The sequence below is a fragment of the Gavialis gangeticus genome, unplaced genomic scaffold (assembly GCF_001723915.1).
Source record: "Gavialis gangeticus isolate Ggan-Ray unplaced genomic scaffold, GavGan_comp1, whole genome shotgun sequence".
Classification (NCBI taxonomy): domain Eukaryota; kingdom Metazoa; phylum Chordata; order Crocodylia; family Gavialidae; genus Gavialis; species Gavialis gangeticus.
Window position 1 is genome coordinate 69,368,646 of NW_017729032.1, and position 11,096 is coordinate 69,379,741.

General features: G+C 40.8%; 1 protein-coding gene across 4 annotated transcripts in view; it reads left to right on the forward strand.

Annotated features, from left to right (window-relative positions):
• The first annotated feature begins 77 nt into the window (after nt 1-77).
• ENOX1 (ecto-NOX disulfide-thiol exchanger 1) overlaps nt 78-11,096 on the forward strand; it is a 653,611-nt gene continuing 642,592 nt past the window's right edge. For all 4 annotated transcript variants that reach the window (XM_019524278.1, XM_019524281.1, XM_019524282.1 and 1 more), the window contains exon 1: nt 78-646. The gene's annotated coding sequence lies outside the window, so the exon portion shown is untranslated. The remainder of the gene's footprint in view (nt 647-11,096) is intronic.

Sequence of the window (11,096 nt, forward strand, 5' to 3'; positions counted from 1 at the left end):
AGAGTTGTTAAGGTTTAGATAGGATAAGTATAAGATAAGAATTATATTGTTATATTGGTAAGGGTCATTTTGGGGACCAGGTGTGTGTGTGTAGACTCAGACTCAGAAGTAGGTGGGTTTTGTGTGTAGACTCAGATTCAGAGCAGTAGGTGAGTTTTGTGTGTATCTGTGTGTGTAGACTCAGACTCTTAGAGAAGTAGGTGGGTTTTTTGTGTGTGTGTAGACTCAGAAGTAGGTGGGTTTTGCATGTGTACGTGTGTGTGCACTCAGAGAAGTAGGTGAGTTGTTGTGTGTGTATAGACTCGAAAGTAGGTGGTGGTGGGGGCTACATCTTGCCTTGGCAAGGCAAGGGTCTTAATGCTAGGTGTGATACCTGCCTCCAGTTGCTCCTGGCTGTGAGGGTGGTTTGCTGTGGCGTGTGTGGCACGGAGAGAGCCCGCTTGCCTCTGGCACGCTCACTCTTTCTTTCAAACCCTCTGAGAGTTGCTCTGGGCATCTTCCAAGGGGACACAGCGGCGACTTGTCTCCGGGTTGGGGGAAGGAAGGAGCTCTGCAGTCATCCCAGTGAGCGATGTGTTTTATGTATCGCTTGCCTTGCTCTCTAAGTTCTGCCAGGACGTCATGGCTTTGATGCCTGTTGTGGAAGGTATATTACTTGTTTTCTGTCCAATTTGAAAGGCAACGGGGGCAGGGGGGTGAGTGCAGGGTTTCGGAGATGACAGGTTGAAAGGAGTTTGAAATAGCGCTTGTGGTGCCCAGTGTGAAATTCCAGGTACACGGGAAAGAATAGCGACTGCCCCACAGGCTTAGGCTTTATTTCAAATCTTTTTTTGTGGTGGCATCCTTTCGTACATATGCTCTTCTGTCTCCAGGTCTAAGTATCTTGCCTTTTGCTGCTAGGGTCTAATGCCGTTGTCTTCTTGGAGATGTCGTCACAGGTCTCCAAATTGTCTGGTTTTAATAATCTTCTAATCCTTTGTTTTAGGAAGCGTTGTCAGTGTAAGACACATGTGGAATTCTTGGTTGTCTCTGCAGCTTTCATGTCTGCTCTCTTGCAGTTTGTATTTTTACACTGAACAGAGGAGCATATTACTTAGACTTTTCTGTCTCTCCCAGGGAGCAGAAATGATTAAGTAAATAAACTGAGATCCAAAAATAACTACAGTATGAATAACACCTACCCGGCTCTAATCTGAGTGATGCATGCTTTGCTTGTAGCACACATTCTGTTATGTATAGCATGTATGGAACTTACTGTATACAGTAACTCTAAAGTAGTAAATGAAATCTTGTACCACTAGAAGTGGGGTATGTTACCTTCTTTGACAAGTTAGGGGAAACTGTCGATATTGTGGCAGAATGATTTTGCACACGTGTATGTATGTGCTGGTAGAGTACTCAGGTCCATTTGTTGTCAGGATAGTTTGTTTTCATTGTCCTGGGGTATTTCCACCCTTTCTCTTAAATTGCTTTGGAAAGATTTCTATAGACTATTATTCTTCCCCCTCTTTCCTCCCTGTACATATTTGACTCTTTCATCTTTGTATTTTAAATGATACATTTATAAAAACAAAAATACCTTCTCCATTTAAATTTTCAAAGGCATTATTACAAGGCAAACTGGGCAATAGATCACAAAATCAGACAATAGTATTTTGTTCCCTAGCAACCACCCACTGTGAATAGAAAACAAAACGATAGAGGATGCTTCCACATCATGACAGCCATACATTGAAACCCTAAAGCAGATGAGGAACTACCAAGTATGAAGTGAGGCTTGCTCCTGTTTGGTTTATTTTAATTTCCCTTTAAAATATTTCACTTTTGTGAGCATGGGATTTGTGGGTTGCAGTGAAACAGTTACAATTTCATGTGCTCCTCATAGCTTGATGTCTTTCTTTTAGAATAAGATACACGATTAATAATATTTGTAGAGCTTTGATAAATAATAACAATTCTAAATATTTATCTTTTAAAAAAGAAGTGATTACTGGGCCTGTGAGAACCTGTTTTTCTATTTATCACTGACTCTAACTATTATGCAGTATTTATTGGAAATGACTCTTTTTCATTGTTGTATCTTCAGTATGTTATATTTATAAGAACTTAAAACAATTTTTGGCTTTCATACAAATGGTAAGTAACACCTAGGGTTTTGCTCTGCGTAGTTGAAATTCTTGTGGCCCAACCCACTCCTGCTGAAATAAATGGAAAAACCTGCTACAGTGGGAGCAGGACTAGGTTTTTAATTATTAATCTTTTAAAGTTATCTTGATAATGCAGTAATTTTCCTAGTTTGCGTGTCTCGGCACTGAAATGAAATCTTGACGTTGGACCATATTTTAATCTTGGATGCATTACATGTACTGCCATCTATCTGAAAAAATCCATTAGTGCATGCTGTGGACCTAAACCCTGGATCTGTAGTTACTGCCTATCAGTTTTCAGCTTTTATTTTAACAGGCTTTGGTTCTCAAAATTCTGGCAGTGAGATTTTACTGTGGTGGAAAAAAGGAAATGTATGGTAACATGTTTAATGGGCTGAGGTACTTTTGGATTATCCTTTTTAACAAGTTCTTATTTTTTTCTCTCTGTAGTAGAAAGTTACAAAAATTGTGTATGTGTCAGTCTTTTGTATCATAAATAGAAGATATTTTGTAATGGGTTATTAAGCTGATAGATCACTTTCACATTTGAGATTAGGGAAATATAGATGTTTGATACATTCAGTAGAATTAAAAAATCTTGTATGTATTTGTAAACTATGAAATCAGAAGGAAATTTAATTTGGGACAGTAGTATATTTACAATCCATGCATTATTAAGCAATGACATTCATGTTTGGCATGGGTACTGGATTCCCTGAGTGGCTTCTTGGGATTCACAACATTATTTTTAAAATCGAATATGCTGTTATGTATTACTTACTTATAATATGAAGGTGTGTCTAATTCATCTCAAATAGTAAGATTTTGTAGTATTATAACATGCATACAATTTGAATAAACATGGTTGAAGTTGAGTGGTCAGAGAATATTATAATTCTGTCAAGTACCAGTGAGTAGCTGTTTTCCTATACACATTTCAAAACATATATTTTAGTAGCATAGAAAGTATACACAATTTACTTTTATAACAAAGCATTTGAGCTTTGGTAGCCCTTGCGAGTTTAAAGGAAATAGCAGTTTTCAAAATATTTCTTCACTGTTTTTCTTAGATGGCAATTCCTCTGAAGTTAGAACCTTGTAGCTAGAATAGCCACAGACTAATCTAATTGTGCTTTAGCCTCCTGCCCATTTTGACCCCTCCAAGTTTATACAGCAGAAAATGAAATGGCAGTGAAAAAAGAAAAATGTGTGAACAAAGGACCTAGAGGGAAGAAGATGTAGTGCAGTGCTTCTGTCCCTAAACCGTTAAAGATGGTTAGAAGTGATTTTTGAATACTCTCCATGAAACTCCTGTTATGCCAACTGCTGCTGCTGGCAGGTACAGTGGTGAATACAAAACCTTGGATTAGAACTGCTGTGTAGTTTTATTCTTTGTTACATCTTTGGTATGCTCAGATTAAACATTTGTCAGATCTCTCTTCCACATCCCCTTTATTTGTTTATGAAAGGAAGGTCCAGATTACTATGTGCTCATTTTAAGGCTTTATGTGGGATTTATGTACTGTGGACTTGGCCTATGATTTTCATTGATGCCTTTCTTTAAAGTATACCAACAGAAAGAAACCTAGGAGTCCTCACCAAAAATGAACTAGCTAAGCAGTTATTAACTGAAAGACCTGGATGTGTCCCATCTTCCTTATGCATCTGTACCCCTGGGCATCCTAAAGTATGGTAAGTTTGGGGCTAGGATGTGGGGAATGAGTTCCAAAGCTAAGGGTTCTTCAGAAAGAGTTACTTGCTAGCAGTCTTTAAACTGAGGGGATTTTACAGATTCTTTCACTGATATCACCTAAGCATATTTCACAGAGGGAGAGAGAGTTCCCTTTGAGTAGGCAGACCCCATGCCATTTCAGGTATTGTCTACATGACCATGACAGAGTACTCAGTCATACTGCTGAGAAAACAAGTTGGCCACATCCAGATGCACATGGTTGTGCAGCGTGTGGACACACACCACACATTCAGGTGTTCTCCACACTGCAAGGGAGCAGCGCGGAGGTGTGGAGGGGGAGGTTGACTCCTGGATATCCAGGGAGCAAAAAATACCCGTGGGTAGGGGGGAAGCAGTGGCACATGGGGGGTCAGCATGTGTCACTTGAAATCAGAGTTGGGTTGGCTGGAGCTACACTCCAGCTGTCAGCCAGGCTCTAAATGGCAGGATCACCGCTGCTGCAGCCCCAGGAGGCCGCCAGGATCCTAGGTAAGGCTGCTGGAGCTAGCCTAGTGCTGGCCCCAGCCACCCCTACCTCACCGGGGGTAACTTGCTGTGCACCAGAGGGTGCATGGCATGGGTGTTCCCCAGGGATAACTAGTGGTGGCACAAGGTGCTCTGCTGCCGGTTGTCCCCAGGAAACCAAACATCTGCACTTGTCTGGACGTGGCTGTCCTGCCTACTTCCTTCAGCTCTGTGCATATCATCTTGGAAAATGAGGTAGTGAGGCAGCTTCCAGGACTCTTGAAGCCACCATTTTTGAGCACCATAGAAACCCAGGTTTTGAGTACGGTTCCAGGAGTGTCCCCAGGGAGTCCTCATGACCTCACTTCTGGGATTGAGTGGAACTTATTTCACTCTCTGAGTAGGAATGGGTAGATGGAACTTATTTTCTCAGCAGCTTATTGAGACCTCTGCCATTGTGGTGTGGACAGAAACATAAATTTAATTTTTTTTTTATTTTTTTTTTTAATTGTAGAGTTGTTAGAAAGTGTTTGTTTTGTAGCGTTCAGTTGTCTTTTAGTGGTGTTGCATATTTTATTGAGGGTGAGAGGCAGGAAACTAAGGCTCTGATTCAGCAAAGCACTTAATGGTTTAACTTAAACCATATGCTTAAATTCATCGTTGTCCAGCAAGATCAATATGACTTAAGCTTAGCATGTGTTTAAAGTTAGGTGTTCAATTAAGTGCTTTGTTGGATTGAGGCCTAAAGCAAAAATTATTTTAAACTTAACAGATTCTTTGGAAATCTAGGATGGGGAGTAAACAAAAGATGAATGAAATTCTTAGGAATGCTAGATTAAATGGAGTTGTAGAGAGGACAGAATTTGGAACAATGCAAGCCTAACTGGAGAAAGAATCTGAAATATAAAATGCTTTAATGGAAAGAGAAACCTTGGAAGCAGTAATGCTAGAAGAGACCTAGGAGTGTTACCAGACAGCAGATCACACATGAGGTCAATCTGGTTACAGAAAAGATTGTTTCATTTTTAGCTGATTACATAGCATTACAGAACAAGGAATTTGAAGACCCCTTCTGTAAGACTCTTCAGTGAGTATCCCTGGACTTTCTGAACATAGCATTACAATCATTTTATTGACAAACTGAACAGAGTTCAAAGAAGAGCAACAAAAATACCTAGGGGCCTGGAGGAGTTATCTTAGGAGGAAAAAATAATAGCTAAATGTATAGATTTGGCCTTGAATACAGGGGGCAATAGATTAATAGTGCACAGTTATCTGAAGAGTTTTAACACCAAAGGAGGAAGGTTTAACGTGGTTTTGGGAGGCTATCTGGAAATAATGTGACAAGAAAAAACTGAGGCAGACTTGGGTAAAAACTTGCAGTGGATTGATGGATTAGGACTCTGTTGATTGTGACATTTAAAGTGAGCTTAGATACATTGCTAATAGCCTTGCTGCAGGAAGCAATTCTCCATTTTCATAGAGATGGAGTGGATAATCTAATGGGTCCTTTCCATATTTAAGTTTCATTCTTATTCAAGATAAGATGGAAAGCAGCTCACATTTTTGGCCGACCAGTCTCTCTCAGCCTACAGTGTTTACTTTGCCATAATGTAATTCATGGTGTAAGAAAAACTGTCTTTGTGTTTTATAAATTTATATTGTGGTCTTATTCAGTGCCACAGGGTTCATCTGAGTTAGTACTTGGAGAAGGGACAGGCAAAGAACACCAGTGTAGGAAACCATGTTGTCTTTTTTTCTTTTTCTTTTTTTTAACCTAAATATTAAGTCAGCAGGTCAGTGTGATATACAGAACACTGCTGCTGGAGCTGCCTTCTTCTCTACCTTCCTGCCTCCCCTGTATTATGCCCTTCACTCACAGCAGCTGGCTCCTGTGAGCTGGGTGGTCTTTAAGCAGCTGCTTATCAGGGTCTCCTGTTTTCTCGCTTTACTAGTGGAGTGGTGGATGGAGAGTGGGTCTACTTGTGCTGAAAGCCCAAGGAATCAGAAAATGCACTTGTGTAACATGTCTCCCAGCGCCATGCCTGAGAATATACTGTAGGTAAGGTGCAATGTTTCCAGCTCTCACAATGTATGCAGTGTTTTTGAAGCTGGAATTATGTATTTATGTAAGACTCTGGTAGCATATTAAGAAACAAGTAAGTTTTTTGCCCTCCAGCCAAAGATTAAAAATATGATGAATGGCAACTACAGACTTGGAATCCAGGACAATGACAATAGCCAATAGCTCATCCTTTAAAAACAAATCCTGTGCTTTAAGCCAGTCGCATCCTGTGTGTGGTCTGACTTTGGGCTTTTGAACTCCTGGGTCTGGTAATGAGTAGGGAAGAGAGTTGGTCAAATTAAAGATAGTGTAGGATTTATTGGCTTGATAAATGCATGGTTGGTCCCAAAGTCTTTCATATGGACAAGTGTTTGTAGAGCCAGGGCTTACTGACCGTTTCATTTTGAAGCTGGACTGAGATTCTGGCTGTTACCTAGCTTCCTCTTTGGAAAGGTCTTTTTAGCATCTTTATTTATAGCTTTAAAAATAAGGATAATGAAACGCCTTTCAATAAAATTTAAGTATACAGTTGTAATACAGCCCCACAAATAAAACCTCATGGTATGGGTATACCTGATTGCATGGATAGATAATAAGGGAGACCGGGTGTCTTCTGAGCGGATCTCTGGTTCTGCTCAGTACGGTTAAGAGAATGAAGTTGTTGAATTAAAAATATTTAGTTCCACGATTTTTGTAGGCAGTTTCAGAAGGGTGTTCAACAAACAATAGAAGAAATTTAGATACTCAGAATGTATTGCTGGAGTTGGAATTTAGCCAGGATTATCAGTGTTAACATCCTTCCAAGAAAGAAAAATGTTCTATAGGGAATAGGAGAGAAGAGTTATCCTCTTCCTGTTCTAATTCTCATAACCTATCTCTTTTTAAGGAGAAAAAGCCTGTACTTGCATGTGATTATAGTAAAAATCTTATGTTGATAGAGTCTTACCCTGTAAAATGCTTAAGTTGTTCAAGTAATACGTGGGAGTGCCTCGTACTAATGAAGAGCAGCCATTTCTGGACTTGAGCATGATAGTAACTCTATTTAGACATTTCTAATACACCTATTAGTGTGGTACACAAAAATCTCTATGGGTGGGAAGTGAAGAAGATATCAAACTGTCAGATATCCCACTTAAAATGGCACAGTGAATTTGGAGAGAGAGAACATGAAAACTACATTAAATCATGTTCCTAGAAAAGATGTGAACATCCAGACTGGTAGGAAAATTGCTGAGGGGTCTTTAATTGTGGTAAATTGCTTTATTTTTCATCTGCAAATAGTAAAATACTATTTTGGTATGAAATGCTGGCAAAAGGTGTCCCCTGATCAGTCACATATTCTGCATATGAAATAAAAGCTTCTAATTGTCATAAGCTAAAAGAATTGCCCCTTCTTGGTGATAGAGGCCTGTGCTTTGGTGATGGAGATACTTGAGTTATTCCCTGCTGATGCCCCACAGTAGGATTAATAGTGCTGGATTCACTTCAATGCTAACTCAAAAGAAATTTACCAAATAAGTGATCCACTTAATTCACTGAGAGTTTTCTTTGGAGTTGTGACATTGCTTAGCTTTGAGACCTTATGAGTAGTGGTCTACTTAATTTTTATTTTTTTTTGCAGAAATTGTGAAAAATGGCATTGTCTGCGATCTCCAGGAAATCTCTCACTGGCTGGGATTTCCTGTGAAAACAACCTGAAGCTTTTTATTTATGTAATTAGTTGTTTTAGATGTCCCAATGCTTACCGTGATACAAAGCCAACACAATTGAGGGTTACTGTCTGCTAGTGATATAGATTAAGTGAAGGCACCAGTAAGTGAAGTAAATTGTTCTGCACCATCTTTTAAGAAGTTAAATGCAATGCTGTACTCTGAAGATGAGTGAAAAGAAAAAAGCAAAATACATTTCGGCTCAGGACTGTGTAAAGCAGTTCCCTGTAGGAACTTTACATTCAGATGGTGGTAAATTGATCGTCTTACAATTTCAACCAATTCAGTGGATGCAGAACGTGCAAGCTCAGCGTATGGAGAAGTCTTCACGCTGCCGAGACAGAGGATGTCAGCTGCAACTACTGGTGGATGCTGCATGCTAGGGTTTAACAACTAAAATTAATTATTTCTATTAAGTTAGCGTTAATTAGTATTTCTAACTTTTTTTTGTAGAATGCAGCATAGAATAAATTATGATGATATGTTATAATTCATGCTAGATATAAATTTATATGTATACTATATTTAACTTTAGGTTTAAATTTTAATATTTAGATTTATAACAGTATGATAAATTATGTGATATAACTTACTTTCCATGGGATTTGCTATTAAATTACATGGTGTATGCCTCTTTGCCAATCCGTGGCAAGGGGTGGGGCCCCTGGGAAATGCCCACCAATCAATTCTTCATGCCGTGAAAATTGCTTTGTCTTACCATGGGTTAAGTAGACCCCTACATATGAGATCACAGCCCAAGGTGGTACAGTTATAGTTACGTGACAGAAGCTTATGTTTACAGTCTTCTGGGAGATGGGCAAATGTATATAAGTGGATTGGCTACAGATCTGCCGGCTTCAGAAAGTCTGCCTGCCCATGCTTGCTCTCATCTCCCATCTGATTTTTCACAGTGCACACAGTGAAAATGTAAACAAAATGTGGTGGACGGGCACACGTATAAGCAAGCACTCTGTACAGTTCTGCTAGCTTCAAAGAGCCTGTATCTCTATGCTTGCTCCTGCCTCCCATCTGATTTTTTTTCACAGTGCATACAGTGAAAATGTAAACAAAGTGTGGTAGACAGATTTGTTTGTTTCATGTCTTAAGAATTAGAAATTTTTATGTGCAAAAGAGGGAAAAAAATAATTCTGATTTTTAGCTGTTTCTGAAGTTTCCTCTTCTAGTGATTCCTTCTCAACAAATGAAAGGCCATTCTGCCAGTATGTAATTGCAAGGAACATATTGGAAAGGTGTGAAGAAGGTACTTGTTTGCCAGTGAGTTTTCTGTGGATACTTGTCTCTTAAATAGATGGAAACAGCCCCTTTTATTGTACCAGTGAGCGATGGCTTGGTACAGTGGCATGGATGGCATAAATTTTCAATGACCAGAGAACTGGGCTTTAAATTTAAACTGCCAGCCTGCAGGTGAGAGTCTTGGTACTCTGCCAATGTGCTTGGCTATCCAGTTGTTCATCAAGCTTGTAAGTATAAGGCATACTGCATGTTTAATGCTGTTACCTGAAGGGTGGTGAAAAACTCAGGTTTTAATTATAACTAATTTGGTTTTGGTGTCTCATTTTCTGGGGGAAGGGGGTTGGGATTTTTTCCCCATCTTTTTAATGTCTTTACTCAGAAATAAGTAAGGTCTTTAGAAAAATGTAAAGTTAAATGTAAGTTCTGATTTTCTGTCTGTGGATGGACACAAAATTACTAGAAAAGAAAAAGAAAAGGGAAAAATTGAAGGTCTTGTTTCCTATTAAACAATAAATAAGGAAAAAGAACTATGTAAAATCTGGAAGAAAAGGGAACCACTGTAGAGATGGATAATTCAAGAGAGGGGCCTGGGTACTTGGTGTAATTAACTGTTCATGAATTATATAGTTCACTATTGGGAACTGTAAGGTAGGCAAGAAGTAAACTAGTGCAAGCTATATAAAGCCAGTTAGTTCAAGAAAGTACAACTGGTGGCCCCTAGGTTGCATGTGGCCTAAGAGGGGTTAACACATGGACCTTGGGCTCCCACCCAGCCATTGTTCCCCCCCCTCTGTGAAGGGGGTCTCTCGTGCCCCCTCCCTTTTCCGGCTTCCACTTCGTGTCTCTGTCCCAGTGAGTCAGGTGGGGAGGCACTGAATAGCCCATGGTGCTGGGAGAGCTGGTGGCCTGAAGTACCTGTGCAGTGTAGTACAGTGCAGTGCAATGCAATTGAGAAGCCCACAGCTGCGGGGCTGGGGTTGAGATGGGTAGTTTGTTCATTGTGCAGGGGGAGGGGGGCACCCAAATGTTATACAGCCCTGAGCTGGTTAATCCTATTTTTCCTTTTCAGTCTTCCCAGTGGTGAAGTTATACTTATGTGAAAAGTATTTGGTGATACACACTGGTGATGCACAGGGGTGCACATGCACCCCCTGAGATTGGTGGTGCACCCCCTGCGGAAAAGCGCAGCTGGCAGTGCCTGTGAGTGGTCACTGCTCATCCCCCCACCCTCCCATCCCCCATGACTGCCTGCGGGAGCACCCTGCTCAGCCTGCCTCGGCCACTGGCATGGCTGCGGGAGCTCACCACCACCGCCTGCAGGCAGTCATCGTGCTCCCCCCCCAGCCTCCGGGGGCATGCGTTGTTCATGGTGCTATATATAGGTGATAACTTAGAAAGCACTATCTAGTTTTAGTGGTGGTCACACTTTTGGCACTGCCGGCCAAATGAGTGGTGGGGTGCCCATCCATGGGTTGGATGAGCCTGTGGAGGCCTGTGCTGACTACACCTAGCCAGAACCTGATTCCAACACACAAGGGCTAGGCAGGGGTGATGCAGGGCCTTGGACCCTGATTCGGCCAGGTGGAGGCAGCATGGGGCTCTGTGTCCTGCTCAGCAAGGATTGGGCTCTAGGACTTTGTGTTTCATAGATTTCATAGACATTAGGGCTAGAAGGTACCTTGGAAGATCGAGTCCAGCCCCCTGCCCCAGGGGCAGGAAGTCAG